Genomic DNA, 6,000 nt, shown 5'->3' on the forward strand with positions numbered 1-6,000 from the left:
AACTTATTAAAAAAAGAAAAAAATTAACCGTTCATATTTAGCAGCTTCCTTAGAACACTTATGAAATAGAGTGAAGAACAAATGAGTAAATAAATGCCCTAAGTATTGCCTTTCTTCCCTAAGCTGATAGACTGATATTGAGCCTGATGAATATTGCCCTAACACAGGGACACCGTCCGCCACTTTAAACTTAGCAGCTACATTCAACAGCAGAATTTTAGGTCCAGTTCTACTCCCAGCTACGTAGGCATTGTTAGAAGTGGGGTAAGTAGGGATGTGACTAATAGTCTTGTGTCCCTGTAATCATAGTGGGAGATCACTGTGCTAAATGTTTGCAACTTTTCTATTCTACAGAAGCAATGACATCAGGAAGTGATACTACTAGTGGTGATGACAGAAACTGCCATTTCAGGGAGTCAAATTAGTTCCTCTAAATTCCACTTAAGACAGATTCAAAGGAAGGCTCTTCAGTGGAGGCAGAGGGAACACTTTCACTCCACTGCACCCTGATGGACTCGTTTGGGCTCATTAATTCAGGAGCTATCATAGCAGTTCTAAATGGGAAGAGTCTGTTTTCGCAATTACTGATATCAAATAAGCATCACAGTGAGGCAGGAGATAGATGAACTCCAGGCTAGACATTTACAACTAGCCTCCTGTTTATATTTCTTGAGGCAAGAAATAGATGGGCTCCAGGTTGGACATTTACAGCCAGCCTCCTGTTTACACTTCCAGATAGAAATAACAACAGGAACAGGGTAAAAAGCTGGACTTTGCCTCCGGTGGACACTTTAAGGTAACAGTAATGGCAGGGGCAGAGAGTAGCTGAGTCCTGTCCAGATAAAAGATAAAGAGACCACATATTTCTCATTCTCGAGGTCAAGGAGACCTCCCCGACTACACATGCTCAGAAGGGCTCTTTAGGGGTCATAAGGGAGAGGGTGCCACCCCATAATGGGTGTTGTCAACCTTCCCATTGGCCTCTGCGCTGGAATCCATCTTGGCTAAAAGATGCACACGCATGTCGGGTAGGGACCTAGGACAGGTCAGGTGTGGAAAAAGAAGTGAGATAATTGCCCAAAGGTAAACAAAGATCTGGAACTTTAACTGCCTCTTTACCACACTCCTCGTTAGGGAGGATGCCCACACCCTTTCTCTCCAGGTGTGTATCTCTGCATTGCTGCTGTCTTAACTAAACAAACTGCTTCTCTGTGTGCTTTCCCACATGTTGTGCTGTATCTCTAATAATAAACTTTGTACCTATTTTTACAGTTTTTGCCTCCTTGAAATATTCTTGCTTTCAAACAGGGCAAGGGCCAGGGGAACTTTGTTTCTAGTCTCTAGCCCTTGCTGGTCTAGCGGCTAGGATTTCTGGTTCTCATCCAGGCTACCCAGGTCCAGTTCCTCGACAGGGAACCGAGATCTCCCTTCAAGCCATCACCTACTTCTGTCTCCACAAGATCATCAGGAGTGAAGTGATTTACTATGGTTATACAATTACACAATTCCTCTAATTTTACCCCTGGGGTAACTCGACAGCATCACAATCTGAATGTGAACCCAGCGGAAGGGCTCAGATTGTGGAGGCAGGGAATTCCTTAGGAGGCTCCTTTCCCTTCAGAGATCCTTGAATTAATCATTACTGGGCGAGCAGGGACCAAGGTGGTGAAGATTCACCACCATTGCCATTCCTTTGAGCTCCAAATCAGCCCTGTGATTGATTCTTTGGTGCAGCATGGCCAACAAGGATGGAAGGGACCTCCAGCAAACTTGCTTTTTTCACGGGACTGATTCTGAGAATTGGGTGTAGTAGGGTAAAGTGGGCCTTTGGAATCACTATCCTTCTTTTACCTCTCCTACTGCTATCAGCATTTTCCTCTCACTCCCATCTCCTCAGTGTTCTAGTCCTGCATTCCATCTTGTCATTTTCCTAATATTTAAAAATATTTTAAATATTTAAATATTTTCAAATATTTACAGCGCTTCATCCCCAAGCCCAAAGCTACTTGGTCCAAACAGGGCAACACTCAACTAGGTACTCAATGATTCATCCTTGATTCCTCTCTTTTCATCATCAACCCTATCCAATCCATTGGCAAGTCCTGGTGGTTCTATCCTCAAACTCTGCTCCACGTCTAATAATTTTTACCGTCTCCCCATTACATCCTAGTCCAGGGTACCATCACCTCTCTCTAGGTACCTGCATTACCTTCCCACCTTCTCTCTACTTCTACTCTATCCCCTACAATCCATTCTCTGCAGGATATCTGGAGTGATCTCTTAAAAATGTAAATCATGGATCATGTTACTTTCAAATTTAAAACTTTCCATATACAAGTCTATCATTTTTGTTATTCCTCAAGCATTTTGTCATCATCATTAGCATTGAAAATCCTTGAACAACAAAGCTGTGTCCTGTCTTACAGGAAACAAAGAAGCTGGGAACTGAGGGCACCACCTTCCAGAGGCAGGAGAAAGGGTGGGTGGTGATGGCCATCAAAGGCAGGAAAGCTAGCAGAGCCCTGGGGACCTGCAGTCAAGGAAGAAAGGAGGCTGCTGAGAGCTGACTTGGGCCCGAGGAGGGGTCTAGGCTGAACAACAGAGGACCCCTAACTGGCCTCTGAGGCTCTATAGGGTGTGGCTTCTGCCCCCTCTCCAGCCTTTCCCTTCACTCTCACTCCCTTCCCTGAGTCCTGTGCTCCAGCTATTTTCAAATGTCTTTCCTTCCTCAATGCAGGAATACAGACTTGCCCTGCCATTCTTTTTCTCTACTTAGAAGGACTTTCACTAGCTTTTCTTCCTGGTAAATATTTATTCAGTTCATACAATTCCCCAATAGATTTCCCCCACCACAATTTCTTTTTTTTTTTTAATGTTTTGGCCACACCACACAGCATGCAGGATCTTAGTTCCCTGACCAGGGATTGAACCCTCACCTTCTGCAGTGTAAGCGCAGAGTCTTAACCGCTGGACTGCCAGGGAAGTCCCAGCTCCCACCGCATTTTATTATCTTAATTTTCCCCCTTGCTCTGAAGTTTGTACAATTGTTAAGCCTATTCTTTTACTCTCAATGACAACTTTGTAATAATATCTTCCAGTAGTTTTCCAACTTTTGAAGTTTTCTACATGCCATGAAAATTAATACTTACAATTCTATTTGATTAGAAAAAAAAAAGATTATGCTGAACAATGGCCTACTGAATTGGAAAGGCAATGCGTCTGATGCATTGTTAAGGCTAATGCAGATGTTAACCAATGGACCAGAAGAGCATCTAAATATACTAGTCATTCTGACAGGTAGCTTCTCTGCTCTGATCGCCTCCTTTTCTGGACTCTGGATCATTGCACAAAGAGTAACACTCATTTCTCTCTACTCTTCCCATGTACATTAATTTTTTTCTCTTTACAACACTTCTTAAACAAGTATTATAGAAATATAGTTGATAAAGAGAAAGCAAAACCTTACAAGTGAATATCTATTTACTCAGGGCACATAAACAGTGTTCAGGGAGAATGTTTTTTATTTTTTAAATGAAGGATTATTTACTTTATTATCTATCTACTTCCTTGAAGGAAGACCAACTGGTTTAGAACAGAAATAAAGGCTATTAATTTTTATGTATTCCATTCACAATTCTATTCTGGAAGGAGGATTCCCATTAATAAATAGAAACATTTATAAGTATTATAATATCTAAATAAAAGTACACTAAGTCATTTACTTTGGGGTTAATATTTAGGGTGTATACTTCAGCTCACTGGAGAGCTCCTGACAGAACCAGAGTACTTGGAAGAAGGCACATTACTGAAGCTAAACTTGAGTTCTTTTATGGCAGGACTGGACAGCTGCTTGCACCTGCCTTAACTTTTTTTTCAGGCTAAAGTTATCTATTCCAGGAACCTATGTCATGCGGTATAAAGCTTTGGTTTCAATCAGTCACTAACACAGGAGCTTGGATATACTTGAAATTCCTTTTGGGGGAAAAAAATTGGCCAAGGCTTTTGGCAGCATTGCTTCTCACACCCAGGCCAAAGTGGGCTGGCTCTCTATGGGGACAGGAATGTGTAATGGTATCTCACCCTTAAAGTCACAGAATCATAGCAATTTGGCCCCAGAAGTGACTTTGGAGTTCATGTGGTCCAACTTACTTACTTTACATTCTTCTATAACATTATGTTAGCATTCCTTGCTCCCTTATAGCAGGTAGCTGAAGCCCTTAATTTAATTGACAATACAGAACATTTGTATTATAGGTGCCTGGTAGAGGATGTCAAGGCAAAGAAATAAGATAAGGCAAGTCATTCAAGCACTCTCACTTAGAATTCCGCATACTTAAGACAGTCCAGCAGACAGATTAACCCTCTATTTATGTATATTCTCCACATTACATTTCTTAATTTAATAAAGTAATTAGAGGGCAATGAGCCTGGGCCACATTTTCCTTAGCCTCTTGCTCAAATATATTCACCAAATTAAGGGTGAGGTATGTTCTCTGTGAATATATACAGGGTTGAAATGAGAATATCTTCCGCACAAGCACAATTGGAGATATTGACCACAGTGTCAAGTGGCATTGTCTCTACACAGATCCATGTAATAAATTCCTTCTTGAATTTAGTCTCAGGCAGTGATAACTTGTATGCTTGTGCCTGTCAGAAAGTGAAACCCCTGTAGCCTATCATGTTTCTCTTTTCACCTTCGCTCTCAGAAATATATGAACCAAATTTATTGCCAAGTGTTGTAGTCTGATCAACTCTGGTGCCTAGAGGTATTTACTCCTCCTGCTTTCTTCCTAAATATTTTATTTGTAAACCACCTCAAGTAATTTTAGAAGTATGTAAGTTGACAATAGATATCAAAATTAATAAGATGGGTAAAAAAAATTAGTAGGCAGTAAGGAATAGTCAAACTTGCCAATGACATGTCTGTGCAAAGGCCTTTTTGCCAATTTTCCCATTTGAAAGGGAGTGAAGAGATCTTTGTGTTTTGTGTCCGAAAACTTGGTTTTAATTCCCGGCTATAAAACTCATTTGCTGAATAACCTTACAAAAGTCACCTAGCCTCCATTTCCTCTTTTTTAAATGGGGATATTAATGTTGTCAATCCACTAGGTCGTTGTGACAAACCAATGAGAAAACACGGGGAGATGCTTTACAAACAGTGAGTCACTGTAGAAACGTTCGTTGTTGAAATTTCCATACTCTGTCTTGCGTGTTGACCCACTCTACTTTAACCAGCACATGATGTTCATGCGGGTTTTAAAAGAAGTTCACGAATTCATAAACAAATTCACAAATTTGTTGATACTCTTCCTTTTAAGAGGTCGAGCCTCATTTCTCTCCCCTAAGAGCATGGGCTGTATTTAGTAACTTGTTTCTAGCCGATAGAATGCGGCAGACGTGACAGTGTGACTTGTGAGACCAGGTCATTAAAAGCATAATGCCTTCTCCTTGCTCTCATGCTTAGATCACTCATTACGAGTGAAGCCAACACTCAAGCACCCCGACAGGGAGGTCCATGTGATGAGCAAATTAAGTCTCTTGCCAACAGCCAGTTGAGTGCTCCATCATGGAAACACACCCTCTGGCCCCAGTCAAGTTTTCAGAAAACTGTATCCCCAAACACCTTAACTACAAACTCCTGAGGGATTCTAAGTCAGGACCACACAGCTAAGCCACTCCTGGGTTCCTGGCCCTCAGAAAATCAGTAAGAGAATAAATATGTATTCTTGCTTAAAGTCCCTAAATTTGTGGGTAGTTTGTTATACAGCAACAGATAACTAATAAAATGTCTACAGTTATGTACCCATCCTCGGAGAACACTGCTGAGGACCAATAGGAGACCTGGCTCTTCCCAGATGTTTTTATTCAAGGAAATTCTTAGTGCCCCAGCACCTTAGATCATTGTATTGGAAATCACTTCAGAGCCATGTGGTGCAGTTCTCTAATTTTGCAGAAGGAAAATTGAAGCAGAGAGGTAAAATGAGATGTTCAAGGACA

The sequence above is a fragment of the Balaenoptera physalus genome (assembly GCF_965194825.1).
Source record: "Balaenoptera physalus genome assembly, chromosome: 5".
Classification (NCBI taxonomy): domain Eukaryota; kingdom Metazoa; phylum Chordata; class Mammalia; order Artiodactyla; family Balaenopteridae; genus Balaenoptera; species Balaenoptera physalus.